This window comes from Anoplopoma fimbria, chromosome 3, assembly GCF_027596085.1.
Source record: "Anoplopoma fimbria isolate UVic2021 breed Golden Eagle Sablefish chromosome 3, Afim_UVic_2022, whole genome shotgun sequence".
Classification (NCBI taxonomy): Eukaryota; Metazoa; Chordata; class Actinopteri; order Perciformes; family Anoplopomatidae; genus Anoplopoma; species Anoplopoma fimbria.
Window position 1 is genome coordinate 20464273 of NC_072451.1, and position 18484 is coordinate 20482756.

Here is an 18484-nt window from a genome sequence, read left to right on the forward strand (position 1 = left end):
TCATTAGACGTAGAGACAGTATTAACATATAGAAGCTTGATAGCTTGATAGCTTGATACCTTTCCCGTAAAAGTTGAGTGTGCACTCTTCATACTACTTAATTTTGAAACATCCACTCATATATCTCGAACCAAATACACTGTGCTGTAATTGTTCATTGCTTTTGTTTGAATGCTAGTGCATGATTTGTATTACGTGACTGTAATAATATGTGTTGCATTTATCCCCCCTGTTTTTATCCAATAATTATTATTATCGGGCTGTAAATAAATGCTGAACTTTAGATTTAAAATTCAGATTTTCACTTATCTTAGGGTATGAAGTCCATTAAATTGCTGGATGTGTATTGTATGTATAGACAGAATGCAATTTATGCAGTCGGGGTCATGAGCAGTAGTATGTGCACTTTATAATGTTATTTATTTAAACATAGATTATACATGAAACTACCATAGTTCCTTAGAAAAGACCTGTGTGGTCAGATCTACCCTTATTTCCCTTCTACTTCTGTTAATCCTGCTTTGTCCAGGTGTTTATAAAGAAAATATATATTTTGACTTTATAACAAACCAAAACAGTTAAGGTCTTATCAGCCAAGTTTATCATTTTAGTTCTTAATTGCATGTGTCTATGGGTTTTATCAGCCATTAAAGCTTGAATTAGATACACAGAGAAATAACTTTTTTAATCTGTTTTTTCACTCTAGCTGCATATTCTGTAGATGCTTTTTCCACAAAACAAAGTTATCATGCCTTCTGTGAAGGTGCATAAGCTGAAAGTAATACACTTCCTACCTAATGTTGCCTAAGTTGATGAAATGTTGTAAGAACTACTATTACTTTAATTGTTGTTGAACACAGAGTGCTAGTGAAAGAAATTGTCCTCACCGAGTGTTATCAATTTCAAATTCAGCATGTATTTGAGAAGTGTACACACATCCATTAAACTGAAATAGTGACCTAAATGGGAGTAGGTTTCCTTTTATTACTGTTGTTGGAATTTCAGTTTGATACAATACAGCAGAGTGTATCAAAACGAGTGTTAGTAAAATACTAGTGGTTTCAAATAAAGAGGTAGGAAAACCACGTAAATAGCTTGCAATCTCCAGGATCTCATATATTTTAGAGATTATGACCTTTTACAAAAAAGATTGGGGTTTTACCTTTTAATACCCAAAAGAAAAGAGATCTTAGGAAAGGACCCTTTTCATTGCCACAGTTCAGAAGAGAGCTTATAAACTTCTTTACAAATGAGATACACAACTGAGGTGGTGTTACACTATTTCTTTAACACAATGCATGTAGTTATCTCTTGACTATATATTTAGTTTTTACAAAAACATCTTTAAACGGTGACTGAGTAGACAACACTGTCTATTCATAAAGCATTTTTTTTTCTATCTCTAGTGAACTATTTTTGGTGAAATTCTTCACAATCTCAAGCTAGGTCTATTTAAACCTTAAATACACAAACAGACTCCTTCTTAGGATGAAAGTACAGCTGATTCCAGGAGCCCAATAAAGAGCATCTGAGGGAGCCAGTGTGTGTAATATGGTTTGTTCACCTGAGAAAATAAACTCTGTGGGATGATGATGATGATGATGATGATAATGATGATGTAGGGGAATGGGGCTTTGACTCAGATAAATTGGTAAAGAAAAAAGTGGTTCTCAGCATTTTTACAGAGTTCACAGGAAGGATTGAGACACTAAAAAATGAAAAAGAATGACAGTGAGGAAATTTGTTAGAAGCATGTGTACCTTTCAAGCTACATTTCCACAAAGTATACCTTAACTTTCAGCCTGCTCTATCCTTTTAAAGACAGTAAGGTCTTATTTTACTGAACCCACAGGGTTAGTCAAGGGTAAGTGCAGACTTTATGGGGGAGTACCACGGGAAAACATGTATTTAATTGTACAGAAATACCAGAAAAGCAAACTGTACCACCAAAAAGCATAGAAACCTAGTAGTTGACCACTTTTACATCCAGCAGTTTGAGACCGTCACGGCCGTAAAATTGTAAGGGCCGAAAAATAATTCACAGTTTTGGGGGTTATTTTCATTTTTATTCAGTTCTGATTTATAGAGCGTGCACTGGACAGTGACAAGAGAGATGACTGAGAGAGACAAGCTGTCTTCCAACTATATGAAAACCTGAAATCTACTTGAGCTCCCTTTATGGATCATTTTCTAAGAAATTGGACAAGAGGAGAGATGTACTAAATATGGAAAACCACCACAGGAATGTTTACAGAACACCGAATATCCAATTGAAGCCAGCTGAAAAAGAAAAAAATAACACAAAAGCATGTGATAGGTAACCAAAATAAAAGTGCTGAATTAGCTTTTCTTTTTCGCATGGAACTACCTTTAATTCACTTAGAAACAGGAAAGGCTTTAAAATAAAAATTAATAGAAAAGGATCCTGAGATATTGATTGTGTACAAATATAAGTATAAACAAATATTTGACAAAAATTCACTGATGGGGATACACAAACATGTATTCAAAGGTACATCCGGCTAGCTAGATGTAGCTAACTAGCTAGATAGATTTTTTTTGTGCTGGCTACTGTACAGGTATAACCATCAACACTATGGACCTTTGCCACAGAGGTTATCTTTTTATCTTTTGGGAAACATTTCTCCTGTAACACCCTGAACATGTATTTTGAATTTCTTTCGTCCCAATTTCCAATCCAGGACTGACAGCTTTGTTTAGTCTGCTATTTGTTTATTTTAACACAACATTTCATCAGACAAACTGACTGTTTAAGGTCAGGAGTGGTTCAGAGAGAGTTCATACATTCCTCTATCACAAACACATGCAGAGAGAGTTAGGTAATAGCCATTAGACCGAACATGCAGGTCATTTGGCAAAACAGGTGATACTGATTTCTTCCTTACATTTTCCTCTCTTTCTTACTTTTTTTGTTGCATATAGCTTTCAGGAGCCTTAGGGTTGGAGCTCTTGCTCTATCCCTGGTCCAAGGCCCAGGTTGGAATGGTGAGAAATTCAATTTAAGAGGAGAAAAAAGCCTCCTCCAACTGCCCCTCCACCACCCCGCCTCACCCCTAAGTCCCCTCCATCCACATCTCCAGGGGCGATCTCGAGGAGCCAAACCAAAACCAGATGGTCTTATTGGGCCTAAAGATAACAAATAGTGCCTGAGTTCTTGTCAGTTAGAGACCACCAGAGCTAAGAAGCTGAGCATGAAAAAAAAAAGCTTACTGAAAGGTCTACTTCTTTGTCCTGGTGTGTAAAATATTATCAATATTGACAAGTATTATAATACAGTTCATGAGAATGTAACAAAACATTTGGTTCTAATGGTTTGTTTGGTCTGGGGTGCTGACTGTATAGTTTCTGTGTTGATGTGTGTGTTAAATGGGGGTTGCATTCACAGACCAGGTGACATCTTGGCTTTGGAAAGGTAGGCTGTCAGCAGTGACCTGAACCTCTGGGTGGCATGCTCTCCAGTTTGTTAGTGGATACACCTAACGCCCACACACACTTAGAGGACAGAAAGAGAAAAAAAGAGGAGGGTGACCCCAGAACTCCTCACAGCCTCCCTGCAGATTGACTAAAAAGTGTCCTTTGTAACAGGAGTTTCCTGTACGTAATTAAAAAATATTGGGCCCTGCTCAGAAGGGAGGAGACGAGGCCCGGGGTTGTAAGAAGCTATGTGAAGGGTAAGATTCCCCGCTCCACTCTTCGTTTCATGTAAGAGCCCCGGAGCTGGCCCTGACGTTTGTCCAAACAAGAGGTCCTCTCTCTCTCTCTCTCCAAGGAGGTCCGGAGAGAAGACCAGCCAGTTCTCAAGGCCTGGGGCAGGTGGTTCTGATTTGTGAGGGCCAAACAGACTGCGTTTAAGTTCAGTTAATGGCAGAACACGTGTCATCACGTCCACTGGTGGGAACATGCTGGGTGAGTGATTTGTTTTTAACACCACTGAGATTTTTCAGCAATAAGATCACAATGTCCAATTATCCATTTATGGGATAAGTAGAAGTTGTCATCCTAAACCTGGATATCACTGATAACGTCCGAAATGATAACATATGAAAGGATCTTTTTTCCTCTTTATGATGTTAAATTAAAGCAGGACTTTGTGACCTTTGAAAGAAAAAAGTTATCTTCTCTCTTTTTCCTACTAAAGCGTTAGTTGGTCTGGTATGACTAGTAGCTTATGGTGGCTAATATTACCTAATTTTAAACTGTGTTTGCCACTGTGATGCTATGTCTTAGCATTTACCATTATCCTGAGATTGTCACTTGTGCAATATAAGCAATATACACCATTCAGAGGGTTGATATAGCAGCAAACAACTATTTACCATGTAAATATATGGTGGAGTAAAGTCAACCTGAGCAGAGAATGATGTCTCTCTCCTAAATGTTTTTGTTGCCTATACCTTACATTAAATTCTTTCCATGGTGTTGGCATGTAATTTTACACATTACATGCCACCACCACGTAATGTGGGATGGTTGTGGTCATTTATTTTTACATATTTCTGTGAAATCACGCTGCAGACACAGTTAGCGGCTAGCTGGTGAACATAGTGGATCATTTAGAAGTTAAAGAGACATACATTTCCCTCAGAGAGAACAGAGTGAATATTGGACTTGTATTTGTCTGGTGGAGGCAAACACAACCTGCTAATGTTGGTCCGTATCCTCTGGATATGTTAATAGAAAACTCAGTGCTAACAAGCCCATGATCTTACATCGACTTCATCCAATTCAAAGGTTCTCCGTTTAAAGCTTGTTTTTGTTAAGCATTATGAGGGATTCACTTTGTAAAATGTCTAATTCATTTTAGGAGCAAACATTTTTTTCAGTAACAGTATATGACTTTTGAAATGAAAACAGCCATCTCCCACCCACGCGCAGATTGATTTCCTGACGAGGGGGAAACACAGCAGCTTGCTGTGTCAGGTGTTTTCAGTCGATGGTTTCAACACTGATCAAATGGCTTTAATGATCTTGGCGGTTCCCCGCTGTTGGGGTCATCTGCTTGGCTCCACATCACCTCCAGGTTGGGCCTAGCTGCTGGTCAGGCGGTCCCCACAATGGGGCCCTTTCCATCAGCTTTGTATTTACTCGTCCCTCTGGCTCACCCCTCGGCCTGCACGGGGTCTCTGTTCAGTCTGCCAGCCCTGCTGAGAGGCCTCTGGTGCCGAGAGAGAGCCACAATCCATCAGGCCTCTGAGTGTGTACGTGCTTCGCTCTCTTATGCTTTAGCTCAAGCTGAGGAGCCTTTGCTGAAGAAACTAAATGGAGCCAAGCGTCTTGTTCAAACAGACCTAAGAATTCTCTGTGTTAGTGTGTTAATACAAGCTTGTGAGCAAGCGTGGGTGTATGAACATGCTGCTTGTGCGAATGTTTTATCACTTCTCCAGCCAGACAAATGAACTCCTCCTTGACCCCTTACCCATGCAAACATCTACTTATCCTGCCCACAACATACCCCTGTCATGTTTTATTAGAACCCCTTTATCTACTCGCACTCGCCCACCCACACATATGTAACGTCGAAAACACTAGACATACAGCTTCATACGTATCCATACTGTACATGTCTCTGTTATGTTCTCCCATCCCACCCACAGAGTCTGTCCTCCCTCCCAGTGCTCGGTGATCGATGAGCTGAGCCCCGGTCTCTCCGCAGCAGGGACCGTACCGACTGAGGGGGAAAGACCCCTTAGCCCGTTCTCTGTCTGACTCCCAAAAACAACTCCCATGGCCAACAAAAACACTGCACTCAGCATCCAAATGGCAACCCGTACGGCTGCTGCTATTGTAGTGTGAAATGTTTCCCACGATGGAGCTCGAGACAGTAGGGGAGGATTCATTGCATGACACAACCCTGAAACTGAGAAAGAAGGGTCAGAATGAGGTGATGAAGAGGATTTGTTTCTTGATAAAGTACAGCATGGTGAAAAAATAAGTCCTTTTGCAACACAACATAATTTGAGAAACATGATAAAACAACAGCAGCCAAATAACCTCTGTACACATCTGTATTATAATCCTTTGCTGTTTTGATTATGTAAAAATAGAGTCAACATTGTGGGGGATCGCTCAAATCTGACCATATTATAGCTAAAAAAGAACTTGCTGGTTTGTTCTTGCTTTGGGCAATTTTTTGGGGGGGCCTGCCTCCATTTCAGTCCAGTCTGCTTTTAGACAGGGGAAACAGGAAAAGAGTCACAGTGCTGCGGTTCACTCTTCAGGCCATATTCATTTGACCACACAAAGAGCCCATTTTGAGGGAGACATTTTATGTGTTGTGTGGCAGGCAGCGCAGGCCAAAAGATTTACTGCGTCTGTGTCTATTCAGGGGCGTTTTGGACAATGTTCATGCTCTTACTGGTAGAGGATTTATTGCAGTTAGGTAGTGACATCGTTATATTTTAGCAGTTAAATTCACCAAAAAGTATTAATATACAATCATCGCTACAATTTTGAATAATAATGAAGTTGCATTTCATACTGTTAAAAAACAGATCCAATGTGCTGTGCTTTAGCAAGTCGTTATTAAAGTATTATAAAGTATTATAGCGATAATTTTACAGATTAAGAATAAACCCTTTATTTAGAAAGTGCTTAAAATGCAATATGAGGGAAAGAAAAAAATATTTGACACAAAGATTTGGCTTGTTCTTTTTGAAAGTAAAGTAAAAAAGAAAGTTTAATCTGTTTTCAAAACGTGGTTAGAGGTCTTTTGGATCAAGGCTTCATTATTAAGAATTATAAATGCAATTATAAAAAAGGTCCCATTTCATACAATCCGTCCTTTGACTAAATTTATATCAAATATTGCTCATATATTTAAAAAAAACATGGCATTATCTATCCTTGTTCAGTTTTTATATCTTTCATATTTTCAATGTTTTATTTACTTATTTCTTTTTGGATAAATCTAATCAAAAGGAGCCGACTTTAACCAATTTTTCAACATATTTTGATATATGACTATTATTGGGATCATTATAAATTGTTCAGTTAAGTAGACTTTTGATTCATTCGATAAATGTACGTGTAAATAAATAAATAGCATAGCACCACTAAACAGCTTATTCTATCTCAAATTTCCAAGAATATAGCCACTAATAAAAGTAATACATAACATTTGAGTAAGACAACGATATAAAATAGGCAAGTTTCAGTCGTTTAAAAATAAATCAAACACAACAGAAATGTGCTTGGTCGTGATTGATGCTTGCGTGTTGTGTGTGTGTGTTTGTGGCTGTGTGTGTGTGTGTGGACATGGAGGTTGCTGGAGGAGGAGGAAGTTGTACCACTGAGGTAGCACTCAGAGTGACTAACAATGGCCCACACATATCCTGTGGCTGTCAAAATCTTGAAGACCCTACACAAACACTTTGGAGTCAAGGCCCACATTCCCCATTTTCCCTCAGTGTTCCAGGTTTTGTTTCAGTTCAGTCTTTTATTTCTGCTAAAAAGGTGCATGCTTTTTTATTTGAAACTTGTTATTTGTAGTGTTTCCCTGTCTTGTTATAGAAACCTGAACTAAAAGATTTCCAATCAGGAAGCTTCTTTTTTTTTTGGACACAAGTTAGGATTGCTCATCGGTGAATACAGGAATCTGAACAGATTTTAGGCCAGGAATCCATCTGAATGCAGACCCCTTTTAGAAGGCTATTGGGTACAAGTTCCTTATTAAAAGTACACAAACACCATTTTCTCCATCATGGGCCTTTCTGAGCCTCACTCTTTCCCTTTATGTGCTGTCTCAGCAGACTCCCTTCCTCCTGTCTGAAGGGGGGGGCATCACAACCTGCAGGCCCACAGAGCTCACATCAGCACACATCAGCACACATCAGCATAGGGAAAACACTGCTGATTGCCTGGGAGCGGGAACCCACTTTCCAAAAACTCAGCAGAATATTAGTGCCGAGTGGCTCCATGTTGAGGCTAATGCACAAACACCTGTATCCCCTTGTTCTCCAGCAGTCTCTCTTAATCCCCGTCTGGATGTCTGCCCCTAAAAAAGTAGCCATTGAACACTTCATATGCAACGCTTCCAAAACAGAAACCAATATCCCATTTTGCTCCCTCTTCACTCCACAATGACAGCCTTCTTGCAGAGAATACAATGTCCTGCCAGTGAGCGTTTTGAGAAAAACCCTTCAATAGCTGCATGCGCTGCTTGGCCGATGCTGTTTGGCTTTGATGGGTTGCTGACAGACTGACCTAAGCAGAACTCCATTTACTGCCCCAAATTGGACCAGCGCTTTCTTACACTCACAAGAGCTTGCTGTCACTGAGTTCAACAATGTAAAGGGGACCACCCATGCAAAAAATAGATGTTGTGATGGAGCTGCAGTTGCTTTTGTGGTAGGCTGCAGTTCTACGCTAAACGCGCCACATTATTGCTGACTGAGGAAAGGGGAACAAGATAGGCTTTAACCAGCAGAGGGCGACTGAAGCTCTGGAAAGAATCCCAGAATATTATTAGGCCAAGTTTTCTCAGTGTCAAAAATAACATCTCCCATTACCTTCATGGCTCTAGAGGACATTTAAGTAGGATGGTATGAAAACCTCCTGCCAACCAGAATGTAACAGCAAAATCTGCAAGAAGAAACTGTTCTTATTCAATGGCTGTGTTTCTGAGAGGTGCAACATCTTAAGTCACAATAAGATTTCTTTTTCATGATGGTTTCATGGTTTTTCATGGAGGAACCGTATAAGAGGTCACCTGGCCACACAATGCAACAGCACCCCTCATATATTTTGAACGTCAAGGCCTGGTCACATGTAATCATACCTTCACCCTCCTAGCCGGTACACAGCATAAAAAAATCCCCACCACTAAGCCACCGTCAGCACCACTCCCCCACCCACTCCAGCACGTCTCCCAGTTGTTCCCATGGTGAGGGCCGTCCACGGCCAATCCAAGGCGGCCGCCAGGACCTTGGTGGTCTGGAGTGTCTCCGAGGTGGCACGGCCGCAGGGCTGCAGAGAGTAAACAGGACACTGGGGGATGGAGGGATGGAGGAAGAGGGATAGAGGGATGAGAATGTGGAGTCAGCAGCCTCTCTGCCCGGCCTGGGGAAGAGGAAAGCCTGTAAAGCCTGCAGATTCAGAGCTCACACAAGCAGTGGACCGCCCTGAGACTCAGTTTAGTGGATAAGGCTTCGGCCAGACAAAGGGGGTAGTCAAATAACGGCTGAATTAATTTTACTGAGAGCACAAACTTGATTTTTTTTTTACTAGAAGCTAACTAATTAGATGATAACTTTATAAGAGAAAAAGTATTTTTGTTTTGTTTAGTCTGTCATATTTCAGCTACATAATTAGTTCATTTTATTTGTTTAACCTACAAAACTTTCACTTTACAATGTTACAAATTACATTTACTCAGGTACTGTTCTCAAGTACACATTTGAAGGACTTCACATGTGACTATGTAAATACTTGTCACTACATTTTGACTCCACTACCTTTATTTTGACTGCAATGGTTACTAGTTACTTTGCAGATGGAGGTTTTTACATACAAAAAAGACAAACTTCAATAAATTGTTAAACACACTCAAAATCACTGAATCAATTTTAAACAGTAAATAAAATTGTTAAAATGATCTCCACCTTGACCAACTACAACATTAAAATGCTTCTTAAACATGAACTCATCAGTAATAATAATCATATCATTTGATATGAATTACTATAACACTCAATATTCTGCATGGAGTAATTTAACTTTTAATACTTAAAGTACATTTTGCTAATAATATGTCTGTACTTTTAGTAACCTTTTTATTTGTAATGTAATATTTGTTTTACAGTGTTGTTTCTTTCACCCAAATAAATATGAGGACTTCCTCCCTCACTGACAATAGAGAATGTAAAGATGCTAAAAGTTGCAATTTAATGTTTATACATAGAAGGCTGAGCTACCAAATTATTGGCAGTGGAAAGAAAAAGACATCAACTTGTCGGCCAAATCGAGGTTCAAAGATAATTCATAAAGAAGAGTGGAATTCACCGGTGCCCAAGTCTTAAGGGACCGTGAAATGAGTAGCCAATATCCACATGTTATACACACCGCCTGTTTCCAATAATATTACCCTTTCGGGTGATGACAGGTTGAAAAGTGATTTACCTGAGCAGACTTTTATTACAAATCTTTCTTGCACCATTCCCTCTGCTACTTAAGGAATCAGGCTTGCTTCATGGTGGAACTGAAACCCAGTACTAAATACCATAGATGGCTTCCAACTGTTTTTCACTCTCATGATAAAGATAGATGAGGTGAGATCGCACGGAGGATTTGTGACTGGCACTGTCACTGCAAAAAGATTAACTTTGTTTGTGGGTAAGATGGAAGTTAAAGTTTAATTCATGCAAAAACGTACCCCTTTGATTAAAAGTTATCCGAAAGGTACAAAACTAATAAAATCAACAGGAAAAGAAAAAGAGAAAAGAAAAATCTGCAGTTGGCATTGTAGTTAACCATGACAGCAAACTGTGTCTTCTCAATTGAAATGTCCTCTGAGGAACATTTTTTTTCCACCAGTGGCTTTTTCATTATTTTCTTTTAGAATCCACATCCAAAGCAGTGTACTTAGTGCATGTTTTCATAGATTCAGAACCAGTCATCTGGGTTTTGTCTCCCTATTTAATGTGCCAAGGGGGAAGGCAGAGATGGAGGCTGTTCTACCAGGAAATATAGGTATCTAATAGATCTACTCCCCACTCGTATTTTGACAGCAAAGGCAGGTCTGGTGAACTAATGGCATACTTTTCTTTCTGCCAGGGGGGAGAAATACTCCGCCACAGGGGAAGCCACAATCCTAATAGGCAGCTGGAAAAAGAGAGGCAGACATAAACTACTGCCCCTGGACGCTCTCAGAAGAAGAAGACTCTCCAAATAACGTATATACTGAATTAGGACAGACTTTTATGTGATTCATTTTATGTGAGGGGTTAAAACGGGGCAAAATATCCACAGATAATCTGAATTCGATCGTATTTCACTGAGACATGTGCTTCCCCTTTCCTGGATTACTGAGGCATGTAATAAAACACACACTGTTTGAGTTGCTTCCTCTGAACCCTAGAGCCCCTAGAAATGGTGTTTAAAGCGATGTGAAAGTTTATGAATTTCATATTTAAGAAAGGGAGTGAGAGCCCAAAAGCAGGCAGGTGAAAAGAGTTCAAAGACTGGAGGATTACAGAACTTTTATTAAAGTAACTGCATCGTTGATACAGTTTAAATTGAATATTTGCATAAAAGCATCATTAAATGATTCAAATAAAGCTATGGTTTCAGTAATGAGGGGTACATTTTGTCACATGTCAGATGAAAAAAGAGGATTTTCTAAAGTAAATTCTGGCTAAATAGGATGCCTGACAGAAATTTAAGAGCCAAAGTAAGGCTACGAAACTGAACAATAATTCTGCAATGCTCATAGACTGCTGTAGTTTTCCAAAAGTAAAATACTAGGTCACAAGATCACCAGGGATTCTTGTCTGTAGATTAAATCCTTTCACTTTTATAAAGAAATAGTGCATAAATGGGACTTTAATAAACATAATGGAAGCAAGCATCATTAAAAACAGGATTCAGACAATTAATTTGATGAAACAGAGCCGTGGGGTTGAAAACATGAAAGGATTTTCATTTTTTTTCAAAATACTGATATGAGATCTTTTTGTAATAATTACTTGACATGTAACTGCTGTTATATGAACATGTGGAATATAATTAAAGGTCTCTGCAGTATTTGGAGAGAAAAAAACCAAAAGAAAACAGCTGTGTTTCATAAGAGAAAGACCAGAATTTGAAGCATGCTTGATTTGAGAGCCCATGAATTACTTTACTCTTGTGTGTGTGTGTGTGTGTGTGTGTGTGTGTGTGTGTGTGTGTGTGTGTGTGTGTGTGTGTGTGTGTGTGTGTGTGTGTGTGTGTGTGTGTGTGTGTGTGTGTGGCCTTCATGCCGGCCTCTCGTGTGCTGGAGCACAGAGCATGAAATGGCTCTAAATTGGCTGTGTTTGCTCTCAGAGGAGCGCTCTTTTGAGATCATATCCTAATCCCTCAGAGAGGCGGTCCACAGGGTCGCTGCTTATTCAATTAGTCCCAAGCTCTGGCTCTAAACATGGTAGGGCAAGAAAGAGTGTGAGAAAGTGTTGAGATAGAGGATGGTGGTCTGTGTGAGTATGTTGGAGGTGATGGTGTGTGGCCGCTGGTCGAGCTGCGTCTGTTTTGATTGAATTTTATGACGGACATTCATTTATCATGCAGGGCTGAAGAAGCAGGAATCATTTGAGACAAGTTCATGATAAACTGACAATATTTTGTGATATGAAGTGCTGAGTGTAGTTGAGGTCTCTCGCCAGAGGGTGGCGCCTATATGACATCTCATAAGTAGGTGTTATTAATTTTGGGAGTTTGATAAAAGTGCAGGAGATTCCTGAGGGGTCATCACTAAGCCTGGAGTCCAAACTGCACAACTGCAGATTTGGACTTAAATTCAATGCTAAGTCATCAAGTTCTTATTTTTTTGGTAAAAACATGCATGCAAAAGAAAAGCAACACATTTGTAGCATTCATAAGGAAAACTTGATAAAGGCAGCAGCAACATATGCAGCCATATATTACATGTCTGTGGTAGAATTCAGACCTTACAATAGACTGAGATGGATTTTTTATTAAGCTAGCAAACTTTAATGAAATATTAATGTATCAAATAATGTAGAAAACCCAAATGACAAAACAAAGAGTTCAAAGGATTTTCTGGTTTAACAATATTTCGACAGTATCTGTGGAATAACCAATCAAGTAACACGAGCTCAAGCGGAACTTTGAAGCACTGCTGATACTTTAACCTTTGTGTGCAGTGAGAAGTGGGTTTGGCCATATTAAATCATCAATACATATTTTTCCATTGATGATTATGCAGTAAATTTAGGGGAATCAAAGCCGTGATACAGCAAAATAAACTGGCCATGCTATCCTCAGCAATTTAACGATATTCTCATGTAACAACTGCCCATACAGGCTATATTAAACAATGGATCAAACAAAAGCATCATTGTACAAAAGAAAATAAATAAATTATGGTAATAAAAATAAGAGTACAATGTAAATAAACTGTATTTACAAGAAGATACTGAATGAGGCAGAGGACCACGGTGCTGCATGTCCCCCAGTATATTCTCTGGATTTGGTCTGAAAAGCAGAATATTGTCCATATTGTCACTACTGAAGAAACAACTGTGAACAGAGAAAACCTACAGTAAAGTAAGGCAAGTATTTTTCTGCAGTTGGCTCCATTTATTTGTGATGCTTTCCAAATGATTTACACACACACACACACACACACACATGTATATAAAGCTACCTCTAACAGAAACAGCGGCACCAAATGAGGAAAGATAATCATTCAGGGGACCCAGAACTGGACAGGGGGTCTGAAAGAAAACACAACGTTGCTGTTTCAGGGACTTACTGTGCTGCTGGCTGCCATGATGACCAAAAGGAACTTCTCTTCATGTCCAACTTGGGTCATAGTTTTGTAATTTTGGCCATCATTCAAAAAGGTAATAATTTAATGTCACTGCACAGGACATCAACGCATGAATGACCAAACATGGTGAAAAAACAATAATATAAACAACTTCTTTTGAACTGGTAATAATTGTGAAGATCAGAATTGATGAATGATGCAATGCCTTACAAAATATTAGTCCTGAAAGGATGACCCAAGTTATCAAAAACAGCTCTTGTATCTCAGATGACCAACTGTCATGACTTATAAAATGTGTGAAGCTTATTTGCCTACTGAGGATCCTGGGTGTTGAGTTGGCTCATGAAATGAAGCTCACGGCGGAAACAGAAGCCAAGAACAGTTGAAACAGCTGGTTGAAACAGTTGGGAAAATGAACACCTGTTAGCCTTAATTCATTATGTGTCATCAAACAACTGTAAAGACAAAACTTCTCATCTGAAAAAAAATTAGCAGAGAGGAAAAGAGCTTTTAACTCTTATTTTCCTCTTCAGACCTGAAATACATATAAAAAAGGTTGTTATAACTTGAACAACTGCTCAAAGTTTAAAGAAACGAATCTCATTCAGGGTAAAATCTGAAATTTCTTTTAAATGAAATGTTCCTATAAATGTCTCTTATTTCTCGCTTGCTTCTGGATTTGATTTTCAGGGCACTGCCTCCTCCTTTGTCTGCTTGGAAAAAAGAGGAATATTTCTGTGTTACGATGAGCTGATAGACAGTGACATTTAGACTAAACAAGGTGGAGGTGATGACAGGAGCTGTGGAATCCAAGCGTGGAGAGCTCACCCCTGCCAACACTGCTTGTCACTCTGGAGGTTTACTGGCTGTGACATTAGGTGCCACGTGTACCGCCACATCCACCTCTAGCCGTCTACTGACCTTCATCGTCACTGACCTTTTGAGTGATAGTGGTTTGCTTTTTCACCCACTGAAAGGAAAAAAATCTATACCAAATTGATCTTATTACTACAGAGATGGCGGGTAAAGCTTAGTGTAGCAAAGACAGGAAGTTGGGGGAAATAGCTTGCTCTGTTAAGAATGCTGTCTCCTTTACATATTGTATTTTGTGTATAAATGTATAAATACAATCTTTGAAATTGTGGGTTCAAGACCCAGCTATTTATTTCCTAACTTCTATCATAGACTCAAGGCAGATACTGTTGATTACCTGATAAAATGTTCATTTTATCTTCACAAAAGTGAGCTATGATTTATTTGTTTTTTGGTAGTAAAGCAGTCAGGTTAGGCAGCACTATCTTATAGAAATTACATTTATTTGTAGAACTTGTTTGCAACAGAAAATACATTTTGAAAGAAACGTAATACTGCCCAGAATACGAAAAAGGCAGGGACCGGAAATATGATACAGGAACCAAGACCACAATCTTTCTCTTAAGCTAACCACCGGACTGCTGGTGTGACCGCAGGACTTATGAAGACCTGGTATTTGGTGTCAAAGTCCTGAGCATTGTACAATCACCATCACCACCTCAAGTCCCCCCCCCAGGACAACAGAATATATTGGCTGAACAAATTTTTGGTATTATTGTAATTTTTAAGAACATACATGTTGACAGTGGAAATGTGGATTATGTAGCAGGAGTGGTTTGAAGAGTTTCAATGGATGTTTTTGTTTTTGTCTGCCATAAAACATTTTCCTATTGGAATCTAACATTTTACGGCCCTTCAACTCCCTTCAAAATGCCGACCCTTTTATTCTCAAAAGACACATTTTGGTGGAATACCGCTTTAAAAAATTCTTTCATTTTTTTCTGACATATACAGCAAATGTCTGTTTCCAGAAATGTTCTATTTTTAATCACTTCATTGAAAGCAAGCACGGGATAACTCAAATCTTCGTGTTGCATTAACTTCTGTACTTTCTTTGGCAAACCATTGCAGTGTGCAGGCACATTTCTTTTCAACCCAGCTGAATAAAAAGACGAAAACCTCATTCAGATGAGGTACAAATGAGTGTGGTACAACGGAGCCAACTGAGAGTTCTCCGTGCTGCGGTGGGGGCCGACCTGCAGCCAACCAGTCTTTCAGCGAGCCAGCCTCCGTCAGACCAGGCAGTCCAGAGTGCATAGCTTACCGGAAACCAGGGCAGTTTGATTGAGTTCCTGTTATTGACTGCTTTTTTTGTGGAGAGCAGGTTTTCTGCCAGGTTAATCTTTTTCCTCTGCCAGCTGTCAGAACACAGACTGTACAGAACCGCACATGCAAGCACTCAAGGCCGCACCGATGCTTTCAACTCTAAATAGTCATTTGTCATTGAAACGCAAGCATGTCATATTTGATAAGCAATTAAAAGTATATACGTTCCCTTTTTCTGCATAGATTGTGTTAAAGGAAACTGCATGCTGTGTCCTATACGGCTGCTTCTGTGTACTCTGGAGCAGGAAACCCATAGCGTCCCTCAGACAGTAAATCAGCCTGGGGATTGGGATGCTCCCGTTCAGAGGAGGGCTTACTATGTGAGATGGAAGCAGTGGAGGTTAGGCGGTGAGAGGTAATGCATTGTTTGGCTCCTGTCCCAGCCCATATGAAGCTGGAAACCCTGAAAGATGTGTTTGTTGTACAATAAGTTGTAGCACCATTGCCATCTGGGTAAAGACCTTCGGTCAGTGCTGCGCAGACGTGTGTGTGGTTCTCCGTGCCAGAAATAATAATAATAAAACAAAGGGGCCCATTCATTCCTCCTACCCCAAGATGAATTTACAGCTGTAATGATATTAGAGGTTCAGGGAGGATTAGCAAAGTAGCTGACTTTTTTTTTCTTTCTTTAAATGTCATTGCTTAGGGCATCCAACATCCTTAAATCCATTTGAGAAGGGATGTGGTGGATAGAAATCAAACGTGTATCATATATTTAACAGCTGCTCAAGCAGAGCTGCCTGTATAAAAAGTTAATCTTCCTGTGGTGTGACTTTTGTGTCAAAATGAAAGCAATGTTTTATCATCCAAATTTCTTTGTCAACTGAGGTAGTCAGATCGCTAAATGGCTTGAGTCTTTTAAAAAATAGTTGATTAAAAAAGTCCCTATAATAAACAAAGTGATAGTCTTTCCTCGTTGTCATCTAAAGGAGGGATACACCATCATTCCTCAGATTTCTCTATGTGTTCATATTTTATGTCTAGACTAACACCCATCTCTGCACTCTCTTCCTTCACCCATACCCACATCCTGTTCCGGCTACTGTCCGAAGTGAGTGAAGCATGATATGAAGACCGCCATGAACTGCTGAGATCTTACGTGGGTAAGAGGATGATTGTGAGGTATTTATCACAGAGTCCGTGTCCCAAATAACCTCCTCCTAGTTGTCACTGCTTGCTTTAATTAACACAACCTTAATGCTGCCTTTTTAATGCACTTTAGAATTGAATGTATTTTTTGTCGTTCTGTTGTTGCAGCTGTGAATTGATGTTGTTGTCCTGTTATGTGTTGGATGCTAAACCTGTCTTGGATAGCTCCTGCTTGTCAAATGAGTTTTAATCTCAATGGGATTTCCTAAAAGGGTTTATCATTTGCTATAATTTACTTTCCACCATTTCATTTGAGTGTTCAAATGCTAAAAGTGAAAATTGTTCAGATATTTTTTGTGACAGTGAAGGTGTTTCTTAGGGATAACTTACAATATATCACATACATATATTTTTTTAATGTCCTGAAGAACATTAAAACATCATCATTGTTGCATTACAACGTGTCATAAAAGGCGCCTCTACTGACCCCGTTTTGATTTGGAGGCACCACCAAGCCACCTGTCAGCAAACACAGCAATCCATTAAGAGCTACCCAGCGGTGCTGATTGCTTTGCCCCTGACCCCGGCTGCTTGTTTACTCAGGGCATGGTTGCCAGTGGGGGGGATGTTTGGGGGTGGAGAGGAATGATTTGAATTCCATTGAGTTGAGTTGCGGTGAGGGGTGCAGGTCCCTTTTCCACCACCTTCTATCCCCTCCACCCACACTCACACAAACACCCAGTCAGTCTCTGTGTGATGGGCTGAAGCCAGGCTCCTGACACACCGCCGGCCCACTGCCTGCCTGCCTGGGTAGAGCGGGGATGTGTTGATACAGCTGGGGTAGGCAGAGGTGCAGAGAAGTCAAGTGACTTGACCGGGGTCAAAGCACCTCTCTCACACACACACACACACACACACACACACACACACACACACACACACACACACACACACACACACACACACACACACACACACACACACACACACACACACACACACACACACACACACACACACACACACACAACCATCACATGGTCACAGACTCACACACACTATGTCTTTATCATCTTTCTTTGCAGGGACTGCCTTCAATTTCTCCCCTGGCAAGTTTTATTGTCTGTACGGCTTTTGCTCAGGAATGTGTTTATGAAACACCCCTCAGATTGCCCGTTCTTCCTTCCTCTGTGGATTATACCAACCTTTCAACATGGGCACACTTTTAAGTCTACATCAGCTCTCACCTTTCTTGTTTCAGTAGTTGACCTAAGCTCTGTGAAAGCCAAGAACAGCGCAGGAAGGCACATAGACCACAAAGGAAGCTGACATCCTTCTCACTGCTGGGACTGTTGAATGTTTTGCTTCAATCGTCAACCAGAAGGAGGTGCATTGTATGTTGTGTCTCAGCCTTATCGTCAATGAGTGAAATATTTGACTTCTGGTGCACAATTATTGCTTCCTTCTACCTCTAATCTTTTCCAACAGATTCATTATGGGCTTGAATGAAGAGGCTCATACGGTAAGCTGTCTTTTTCTTTCCATTGGTGCTCTGGAAGAAGGTGTACTATTACAGAGAGATCCCCAGAGCACTGCAGTGGCAGCCTGGTTCTGTACTCTGCCCAGGTCTCCTTCTCTATGTGCCGGAGGTTGTGTTAGACTGACCGCTCTTCGCTGTTCTGACAGGCTAGG